This window comes from Pyrus communis, chromosome 17 (genome assembly GCF_041283825.1).
Source record: "Pyrus communis isolate YQ-2024b chromosome 17, ASM4128382v1, whole genome shotgun sequence".
NCBI classification, from domain to species: Eukaryota; Viridiplantae; Streptophyta; class Magnoliopsida; order Rosales; family Rosaceae; genus Pyrus; species Pyrus communis.
The window spans coordinates 24,255,472-24,267,940 of NC_142581.1; positions in this window are offsets into that span (position 1 = coordinate 24,255,472).

Genomic DNA, 12,469 nt, shown 5'->3' on the forward strand with positions numbered 1-12,469 from the left:
TGAGTACAAAATAAATTAATTAAAATCTACTTAGTAAATACATATACCATTGAATTTGATAGGAAATGCATTGTACCAAACTAATTTCAAAAATCCAACCGTCAAACTTGTTTGTATATACTTGGAGATCCCATACGCCAAAAATCAAAAAAAAAAAATATGCAGAGATTAAGTAACAGGACAAACCTTTTCGACGGCTATAAACAAAAAATCACGATTTAACGGTTATATTAACTCTGATTTTGATGATGTTTTACAACAACACTCATTAATTCTGTATAAATACAACAAACTGATTCGATCTTCAATTTAAAATATTTACAAAAGTGGATACCACAAAATATTATGTTATACTTAATGAAAGTATAAATAAACTCCAAGTGTTAGTGAATCTAATGTTTTCATGGGATACGCATTGTACAAAACTAGTTTCAACAATCCAACCGTCAAACTTGTTTGTATATGGTTTGAGATCGTATACGCCAAAAATTGTAATAAACAAACATGTAGAGATCAAACAACGGGACAAACCTTTTCGACGGCTATAAATGAAAATTCACGATTTAACGGTTATATTAACTCCGATTTTGATGATTTTTTACAACTACACTCATTGACCCTATATGAATACAACAAATTGATTCGATCTTCAATTTAAAATATTTACAAAAGTGGATACTACAAAATATTATGTTATACTTAATGAAAGTATAAATAAACTCCAAGTGTTAGTGAATCTAATGTTTTCATGGGATACGCATTGTACGAAACTAGTTTCAACGATCCAACCGTCAAATTTGTTTGTATATGCTTTGAGATCCCATATGCCAAAAATTGTAAAAAACAAACATGTAGAGATCAAACAACGGGACAAACCTTTTCGACGGCTATAAACGAAAAATCATGATTTAACGGTTATATTAGCTCCGATTTTGTTGATTTTTTACAGCTACACTCATTGACCCTATATGAATACAATAAATTGATTCGATCATCCATTTAAAATATTTACACAAGTGGATACCACAAAATATTATGTTATACTTAATGAAAGTTTAAATAAATTCCAAGTGTTAGTGAATCTAATGTTTTGATGGGATACGCATTGTACAAAACTAGTTTCAACGATCCAACCGTCAAACTAGTTTGTATATGCTTTGAGATCGCATACGCCAAAAATTGTAAAAAACAAGCGTGTAGAGATTAAACAACGGGACAAACATTTTCGACGGCTATAAACGAAAAATTACGATTTAACGGTTATATTAACTCCGATTTTGATGATTTTTTACAGCTGCACTGTTTAACCCTATATGAATACAATGAACTGATTCGACCGTCAATTTAAAACATTTACACAAGTGGATACTACAAAAGAAAAAGGCAATGCAAGAAACCCAAAAGAAAAGGAAAAGGCCAAAAAAGAAAAAAAAAAAAGGACTTTGCGCGACGTATAAAACGTCGCACAAAAGGCATTTGCGCGACGGAATTTTGCGCGACCAAGGATGGCGTCGCGCAAAACACCTTTGCGCGACGCAGGGATCTGATGCGTCGCGCAAAGCTCTTTTGCGCGACGCCATCCTTGGTCGCGCAAAATTCCGTCGCGCAAATGCCTTTTGCGCGACGTTGTGTGGTTTTGGTCGCGCAAACATACTTTGCGCGACGAAAGTTGATCCGTCGCGCAAAATTCGGTCGCGCAAACATGTTTTTCTACTAGTGCTTTGAGATCATCTCTAATGCACCCCAAAAGACTTAGGGCTGGCATTTTATTGAACCGAATATCAAAAGTGAACTAAAAATTACCGAACCAAAACCAAAAATTATTGAAACCGAAATTTATGGAACTCTTTGGCTCGATTGTGGTGAGCAAACTGGGTAGGTTTGATTTACCAAAACTGACCTTAAATTTATTATTATACATGTATAATACTTGTGTATTTCGCTGAGATGAATCTCAACCATTAAATTTGGTTGTGTATAATCCTAACCATTGTTCATAAAAACAAATTCATTCAATCATTCTTCCTCTTCCCGCTTGACTCATTCTCTCTCTCATTCCCCTTTGACTCATTCGCTAGTTGCTTTCTATTTTAAGTTTCAACTTGAACTTAACTTGTTTATTGTGCCATTTAAATTCTGAAGTTACATAAAAATTTGGCACTCTATTCAAACCCTCAAACTCACATAAAAATTTGGCACTCTATTCAAACCCTCAAACTCACATAAAAATTACACCAAGTTTGGCACTTACAATCACTTAAATATGGAATAAAATTGGGAGAGCCCAAAAAAATTGGCCTAACAAACAAAGCCCATGCCCACACGGATTTTCCAACACATTCAAAAAATTTGGTGCAAGCAATTGCATGTGTAAGCAAGTCAAAACTGAGCAGAGAGCTTTGACCCAAAAAATAAAAAAAAATAAAAAAAAACGGAGCAAAGAGCATATTGGAAATGTCTTCAAGTGCAGCATCCTTTTACTCCTCACAACTGCCTTTAGGGGCAGTTTCCTCCTTCTTAGCAACAGGTCCGGTCTAGAGATTTTTGAGGTCGGAGTGACACCAAAAAATGTATCATCATCTTATATAAAAAAAATTATTTGTTTTCACACGTAAGATATCGATAAAATTATACTTAAAAAAGCATTTCAAATTTAATAATTTAGAAATACGGAAAAACTAATTTATTTTGTATTGTGAGAAGGAAACCAAAAAACTCCGGGTTTACAAATAGATAGATATGAGTTTTGTTTTCCCTCTAAACTTTTATAGTACTTTTGTATAAATCGTGAGGTGTTTTTTCTTATTTACTAACCTTGTCAATATGGGACTAAAAATAATTATGATGTTTTTGAGTCTTTAATTGATATGTATAAATAATAAATGGATACTAAATTAAACTTTTTTATGACACGTATTTGCAAATTTGGTCAATGCATTACTCTTTGTTGAAGATTAGACTTGAATTGGAACAAATGTTTAAAAATAACAACTCACATAGCTACTAGCTACTAATTAAAAATAAATTAACAACCAAACAAAAATTCGTAAAAATTGAAAAGTAAACATGCACTTTGAACTTAGGACCTTTTGTTAATTTTAAACAACAAAAACCATTGATTCTAATTAAACTTCTTGATCATTTATCCAAATTGTATATATCTATACTCTTATGAAAAGAAATTTGTAAAAATTGAAAAGTAAATAAGCACACATGATGTTTTGAACCCAAGACCTCATTAATTTCAAAGAACAAAACCACCCGTTCTAGTTAAATTTCTTTGTCATTGACCCAAATTTTATAAATTTATACTCTTATGATAACATATATAAATATATCACCCTAATAATTTTGATGCCCCCAATTATTTCGGGCCCCGGACAGTCGCCCTACCCGCATTGGGCCTAGAATGGCCCTGCTTAGCAAGCAACACAAACATGGCAGCAGCAGAAGGAGCAAGCTTTGATGCCTTTTTAGTAACTAAAGTCCACATTCCACTTTTTCTAGTGGCGAGCCTTTCAAAAGCCTATCCAGACTTAATCGTAGATGGACATTTCATTCAATCTCCAAAACTCATACGGTGGAGGCAACACAGACTCTTACGCTGAGTAATATTCTCAACCAGGGTTTTAGCTTCTTTCAGAGTTGTAGACTTCACTGAGCAAATTCCTTCTTATCGTTGGAATGATTCAAATCGATGATAAGCTTCCTAGGAGCAACGGAATTCCCACAAGCAATAGAATAAGTCATTAGTTTCTTCTTAACTAGCTCACGAGCAGATGAAAAAGATATTTTCTTTCCAGTTTCATTGGAAACAGGTTTCTCAACAGTGATCAGGCAAGCGAGTGCCTCTTTCGTGATCTGCTTGATCATCTCTCGAAATGGAAGTCCACCTATCTCTCTACGAAGATGATAGGCAACCAACGTCACTCACGATACTCAAACGGAATGCCCATAGCGACATACACTTTCTTCATGTCAGACTTAGTCCTTGGAGTATAGCCAAACTTTGAATCTACATGGAAGAGAATATCAAACATTCAATAATCCGAAGCCAAAAGCCCATCGCCACCTGATTTCAAGCAAATGAAGAATAAAGCAGTTCGCTTACCTTCAACAAACTTTATTAGGATGTGCAACTCAACCGAAGAATCGAACTCTCACTTAACACTAATCTCCAAAGTGTCTTTGGCCCGTTCATGGTCACCTCTACTTAAAGAATCAAATAGCTTATGGCATGTAAACCTCACCTACCCCACGCCATCCTTGTGACCAATTTCAAAGAAGTATCAAAATTCGTCAATGGTCAGATCCAAATCAAAATACCTACTCACGTTCAAAAATTCCACCATCGCACGAATCGCATTGGGATGACACTGCGCGAGAGCAAACCTCATAAAGCAGATCACTTCTGTGTAGAAGAGCGACATGGGAAAGGTGAATCCCAACACATAGTAGTATGGATGGAATTTGATAGCTCTCATACATGCTTTAGCAACTCTAGTGCATGTTTCATGGCCACTTCTATCCTTCATGCGTTTCATATGGATTCCATATGGAATTGTATGCCTAAATTTCTCAAGTAAATTTTGGAATAACTCATCAGAGACATAGCTCATCAAAGGCAATCTTGGCTTGTGCAGCTCTGAAGTATCCTACTCTTCCAGAATACCCACCTTGACGATACTTAGGTGAAGGATATTCACACTTTACACTTGGAGGAAGACACTCCGAAAAAAAAATCTTGTACAAAAAATACTGAGGAATGTTTATGATACGTTCAAAGGAAAGAAAAATATATGAAACAAGGAAGGCTTGGCATGCTGCCAATCCCTTAAATATAGGTGCATTTGTGGAGAAAACAATAATTCACAAAATCTGAGAGCTGACATGTGGACTTATATTCACAATTGACGAGGCCCACATTCATTCTACGCACTGTTCAACCATCAAGAATACCTAAGATGATGAGTACAACCTTCTCCAAACTCCTACTCATGGCAAGGTGATAAGGCAAGGTAACTGAAGGTAGAATTAATAACTAATTTCTACCTTTAAGCTTTCCTCATTGAGACATATTCCTTCATTCAAGGAATCACAATCAGATCCAATCAATGATTCTATGAGATAATCTTGAGATATTATTAAGTTATTCAATAATATCTTAACCCTCATAAATACTTGAGGCTTTATGAGCAAATAATTTTCCTCATTGATGGTCCGCATTGGTTTACCATTTCGGACTAACTTTGAGGATGTCCCAAGCATGATGCAACTTAAAAGTTTAGTTTTGTGTGTAGTTCTTGTCTTATAAATCATCAATGCTTTGTCACCCTATGCAAGGAATAAATAAATATCAATTAGTTGCAAAATAAGATCGTGTATATAAAAATAAACTAATCGATATACTCACCACTTCAATGGCGCTCCTTTCACTAGCAATGTCAACCACGACTCTCTCCAAACTTCTGTTCCACAAAGTGCACATTTTGTATCTTCCATTGATCGTAAAAACCACCACTTTCCCTTCGGTTGGTGTGGGAGTTGGAATTGAACTTCTCAATGATTTTAGCCCACAATACCTTCTTATTTTGATTTGTGTCAACGACACCATCTTAGCTAGTAGAAACCCATGCCATGCACAAAATATCTTCATCATTTGACCAATTAGGTCCTCTAATATGATCTCTTGACATCTTGAAAAATTTGGAATTTGGAAATGGGAAGACATAGTTTTGGAAGTGGATAGAAAGAAAAAATGGAATAATTGTATGAGGAAAATGAATTTTGTGTGGATGTTTAAACACATACATAGGATGATTTTGATTTTTTTTAATTTTTTAATCGTTGAATTTAATTTTAAACAATTAGATATTCTTTAACTGTTATACTTTATGATATTCAATCTTAATCATTAAATTTAATGAATTTAGATATTAAATTTAAAAAATAAATTTGAACTGTTGGATCAAGCAATGATCCATTAATCACGATCTCTAGGTCATAAAAAACGTCGTTCGGATCAGTGGTCGACAGGCGGGTTGACACTGGGTCCCACCGTTGTCGGACCTGTCTTTACAGATAACGTGTAGGGGCGTGGCGCCGGTGGTTGGGCCAAGTCTGGGATTCTTTTTGGCACGTCCATGCACAATAGTGGGCCACAAAAATTGGTGGGCTGGGTTTTTTGGGCTAAATTTGCCCAAATTTTAGATATGATCCCAAAACTTACTTTAAGCCCAATAATTAAAAACTGATTTAGATTTGTTTAAAACTTAAATTTTAAGTTCTAATTCAACTATTGAAGTTGGTCTTATTAGTGTTTTCATACCCCACTCTTGTGTGCTTGAAACCTTTTCATCACGGAAGCTACGCTATCCGAAATAGTTTCAAGAAATAATATGCTTTGTAGATGCTATCATATTAAACTTTCTCGATTATTATTCTCTTTGTTTTCTGTATAGAGCCCGCCATAAAACACAAATAGTCTTTTTTTTTTTTTTTTGGAATTTTAACGAAAAGTTTCTGATACTATTCATTTTAACGAAAAATCACATTTTTACACTAAAAAATCAATTCTGGTATTATTCAATTTACTCTTTATTTTATCCTTATCGTTAAAACTCAAAGTTTTCAAACCATTTTCATTAATTTTTTTTTTTATTTATTTCTGTCATGGTTGTTTTGTTTTATTAAACGCAGCCTGCGGCAGTAGATTACTATGGCTCGGTTTTCCTAACAATTTACTCTCTAACATGATTAGACATCACACCTACTTGTACATACATCAGAAAATCTTGTGTTCCTAATCTATCAAATCTTATGTATCCTGACCATTGAAATTTAATCCAACGGTTACAAATATGAGCCTACTTTAAAAGTTATAATAACTTTAACCGGTAGATCAAATTTCAATGGTCCGGATACATGAATTTGATGAATTAGGATACATGGATCCGAAGAGGGTTATGTCCTTAAATTATTGTTGCTTATGACAATGACGATCAACAATATAATACTCGAATTCTTTTTTAATCCCTTTTTTGTTTTGTGGTGCACAACGTTTGGAAGTTTTTATCAAATAATTGAAAAAACGCTTATGGATTCTAAAAATAGTTGAAGTGTTTTTTTGAAAGAATCATCAGTTATGTGCTTTTTGCATGATGCACTTTGAATGTTTTTCTATAATTCACTTACATTTTTACTAAGAATTATTTCTTAAAAAATTATCATAAAAAACGTTTTTAGTTATTTCAAAAGTATTTAAAAAAAAACGAGTTGTATAACTCATGCTTGTTGTTAATTAATTACTTTTTGTTAGAAAACTAGTAACACTTCTTAAACATTATAAGTAATTAATGGTAATTTGCCGCCGCGCATGCATGTATACCATGACAGGTTGATGAACGGAGGCAAGTTGTCTGCCTTTTTGTTTGGATGTTTTTTTCTATTACTTTTTATTTATACGATCACAGTTAAGACACATCAACATTTTATATTTTTATTACTTTTTGTCTTATTATCTCTATAAAAAAAAATTTAATATAAAATATTAACGTGACTTAACCGTGACCGCATAAAATAGAAAGAAATGGAAATGACACTCAAACAGAAGGGCAGACAATCTGCCTCCTTTGATGAACACCGTTCACTTAATACTAATTAAGATACACTAATTAAGGTAAAGTGTGATGAGCCACGACGGTAGTGTTAGAATATGATTATCCCTAAAGTATGCGACAAAAGATTCTCAAGATCCAATTACTTGTTCTCTCAATGTCTTTCAAGACGATCTTATTCTCCTCCCACGCAAGTAGAATTATCTGTGTGATTAAAACCCTACCCCTCCTAAATAAAAAAATTCATAAGATTATAAAACCTTACCTGCAACCCAAATATTAAAACAAACAACTGCTTTTGAAACCAATTCCATCTTTTAAATAAATTAGGAGCTTTTGGATTTAGGTCCAAAAATAGTTTATTTTTATACTAATTATATTCTATTCATATAAAAATATTTAAATTCCTTATCTTTTGCATTATTACTCGGCTTTTGAATTTAAAACATTTAAAGCCAAAATGGTCTTTGAGGTTGATATAACTATTCACTTTGGTCTCTGCGATTTGAAATCGATAAAAGTGATCCATGAGTTTGTTCACCATCAATCATTTTGGTCATTCCGTAAAAATTCTCTATTAGATAATAATAAAATGACAAAAATACCATCAATTCTTCTCAAATTTTTTTGGCCTATTGTTTATTAAATTGAGATTATTTTTGTTATTTTGATCTTATTTAATGGAATTCTTCACAAAATGACCAAAATGATTTATAGTGGACAAACCAATGTTTAAAATATCGGTATCTGTGGAAATATCGATATGCAAATTTGTGGAAATATCGATGAATATATCAAATATCGATATCAGTTGCTTTCGGTGGAAATAATGGAAATTTAAAATGAAATTTTAGGGATTGTCAAGTATTAGTTTGGATTCAAATCTCACGGATCAAAGTGAAAAGTTATTTCAATCTCAGAACCCATATTTTAGCTAAAAAGGCATATTTAAATACTCGAACTAAGTATTTATATAGGAATTTTTTTAAGACAGAATTTTAAGGTTTAAATAGCGCATGTATAATACTTACATCACAGGGCAAACACGAAAAACTAATTAAAAAATACACGTATAAGACTATTGCTTAGTCAAATATCACACAAAAATAATGTGATATGCCAAGGATGATGGATGAGGAAGAAAATGATACGTGAGGAAAAATTACACACACACACACAAAAAATAAAAAATAAAAAAATAAAAAAGATTTATGAGAAAATAATTCTGATTTAAGAAACAAATGATGAATATCCAATTAAGAAAAGAAAAATAAAGATGGAAGTATTAGAAAAGAGAAAGGGAGAGGAAGAACACGAAGAATAAAAGTGAGGGAAAAAGATAAGGAGTTGATGAAGGCGAGAGAGTCAGATAAGAAAAGAAAATGGAGAAGACGATCTCCAAATCAATTGGAGAAATTATAGAAAAAGTTTAAAACTATTACAATTAATTGAAGAGATAATATTTGTTGTGGACTATGAATTTTTTAGGGTCATAATAAGACGGATCGGAAAATGCCTCTCGAGTTTAGTCATTGACTAGGCAGGCCCAATTGGGTTGAGCCATACAAAGGAACCAACGGTGCCACCTCACCCAGCTGGACTCTAGAATTGTAAGCAATGCCCGCATGTTTTGTTGAGAATGACCATGCTTGTTGTTTCATTTCCTATTGTCTTGGAGATTCTTACAATCCAAGAATTGGCTTAAGTCTCAAGTAGTCACAATCCTACAAAGAAAGAATATCTATTGTTAGATATCCGATAGGATTCTTCGTGTTTACATGGATCCATTATCCTAAAAGAACTCTCCTCTTTTTTTCTCTTTTTTGAAGGAAAGTACGATATTCATTGAACAAATCAGAACACGTACAAACTGAGGATGATGTGCACAATGGGCCTCGATAAAATCTTGTCAACTTTCAACCCGGTTGAAGGGAAAAAAATGTCTCGCACAAACAAAAAGACCCATCCTCAAATGACAATACATTGGTAAATTACGAAACATCTTTGAATAAAATATCCCTAAGCAAATCAGAAGATTCTTCAAACCACATGAATTTTTTATTACTACCAATTCCTACTAAAGTAAGGCGATGTGCTGCCAAGTTACTTTTCCGTTGAACGAGGTTTAACAACGGCTGAGGCAAAAATTTAAGTAAATAGCGGAGGTCGTTGATAATAGCAGCCAAAACCATAATGGAGTCTCATTCGAATACTACATTCTGACCCACTGGGCAAAAAGCCTGGGCCAACAAAACAGCTTGACAGGCAGCAAAAAGCTCAGCGTGGAAGGCAGAGCTTGTCCTTCCAGTGGCAGCAGCAGCAGCAGCGATGAACTCCCCCATGTGATCACAGAGAACAACACCAAAGCCACCTCGTAAACCTTGTTGAATCCATGCCCCATCAAAGTTACATTTCACCCAGTCTACATTAGGTTTTCTCCACTTCTGGGAGGTACGGTTTGACTTCCTCGCACCAGATTTATGCCATTTTTGATACTCATGCAGCCAACTCTCTGCTCAAAACGCCATCTCATGTGGCGCCAAAGAGGACCCATTCTAAAGAGGATTAATTTTATTCTTCCATAACATCCATAAGGTCATCAAGCAGAGGTCAAAGACCGAAGATGGAAAATGCATAGCTATTTGTAATAACCATTGCAAAAATTGTTGAGTGTTGCCATCCTCAAACCTTAGCCCCAAACATCCAAACCAAACCGCCTGCGCCATGCTGCAATCTTTAAGCACATGTTCTATCGATTCGCCGTATGAACCACAAAAGCCACATAAATTATCCACAGCAACTCGCCTCTTTGTAAGATTCGATGTTGTGGGAAGAGCGTCCAAACATGCACGCCAAACACAAATCTTGACCTTCCCGGGAACACATGCATTACATAATTTCTTCCATAACTTTTCCCTTCCATCATCAGACGAAGAAAAAGAAGCATTTGCGCCATTCCCTGCAGAATCCTCTAAATACACCCATCTAGTGTTCATGAAGGTACTATGATATCGTGCACTCTGCATATGTATCGCTTTTGCTCTATGGCCCATAACTTGAGTACTAAAACTTCTATTGACTTGACCGTCAAAGATCGTTTGGCTAGTACCACACAGGTGCCTAGGAATTCATGGTTTACTTTTCTCTTTTGCAAGTGGATGTTCTTGCACTCTTCCATTCACGATGGTGCGCAAATTTAATTCCAACATTTATTAAGGAAGATAATCCTACAATTGTGCAATAATATTAAATTACTTAATTAGTTACTTAAGGGGTCAATTAGGAATAAAAGTAACAATAAGATGACGTGAAATCACAATCATTGGACATGTTTCAATTAGGTGGATTATTCCTAATGAGGTTCAAAAGAATGGACCTACTCCTAGTTTACTCAAGAAAGTAAATATTTTAGCCCTTGTGTCGATAGTTTTTATTTTAGTTTGTCTTTATTTATTTATTTATTTTTTCCTTATCTATAGGCGTTTTATGTAATATTTTTTATTCATAATTTTTAATATAAGTAATATAATTGTATACAATGATAAAAATGGACATGATAGTGGGAGTAGTGGTGGTGTCAATGGTAGTGGTAATTGGGGTTGTAGAGGTAGCTGTTTGTAGCAGAAATGGTGGTGGCGATGTAAGGTCGGTGATTGCATATGTAGGTGGTGGCGATGATGGCCGTGACGGTGGTGGTGGTGATGGAAGTAACAATGATGGTGGAGGTGGTGATGGAAGTAACAATGATGAAGGTATGGTAATAGTGCCAATAGTTGAGTTTGGTGGTTAAGGTGCGAAGATAACAATGGTGAAAAGGGTGACGGCATCAGCGATGGAGACGATTGTGATTATGGTGGCAACGGTGACAACTGTGGTTGTGGTGACGGGGGCGATGGTGGTGGCAACAATGGTGGTTGCAATGGTAGTGGTGGAGGCTGTTGTGGTGACAATGATTGTGGTGGTGGTGACAATGATAGTGGTAGTAATAGTTGTGGTGGTATAAGGTTAGCAGTTGCAGTGGTAGGTTGTAGCGGTCATTTTGTCCTCCAAGGGATAAATTTTTTTTTTTTTTTTAAACTAATGAAGGTATTATAGAAATTAAAAAAGTTCATTAAAGGTTCAACTTTGTTTTTATGAAAACAACTTTTACAAGCAACCTACATTTTGTTTTTCCAAAGTTACTATTTAGAGACTATTATTTTTAAAATAAATAGGATATTTTAGTTTACTGGACGCTTTATATTGCTTAATTTTAAGGTGAAAAAAACCAATATCAGCAGCCTAAAGACCTTAAGGACCGGGATTCTAACCCTAATCTTGTAACTTTTCTTTATAATAATTACTATAAAATAAAGGAAGAAATTGTGGTGTGCGTCCGCAACAAATGGACACGGAAAGTGTGATTAGAACGGGATACGGGTGCAGTTTGACTCTTTGTAATTCAGAGGTTTCTTTGCACTTATAAGATGAATGATGGATGTGACCAGAGATCCACGTGCGTGTCACATAAGTTGAAACAAGCTCCACGTATTACGTATATAGTTCACAATTTCACATGGCTTTTCAACGATGATTTTCTCCGTTCTGTTGGGCTGCAAGTCTGCTTATATAGTGTGAACATGACACAATTTCCATTTGTTGAATACGCTAATTAATTAAATTTAAATTAGAGACTATAGAGTATTATCCGTCAGAATGTTTTATTAACTTTTAAATTATTTTTTCCACAATTAACATTTAAATTTAACACATCTATACTTAGTCAATACTTAGTAGTACGATTTAGTAGTATTCTTCTTTATTTTTAAGTGTAGTCTTAACTTTGAATCTAGTGAATAACGAGTTTGTTATCA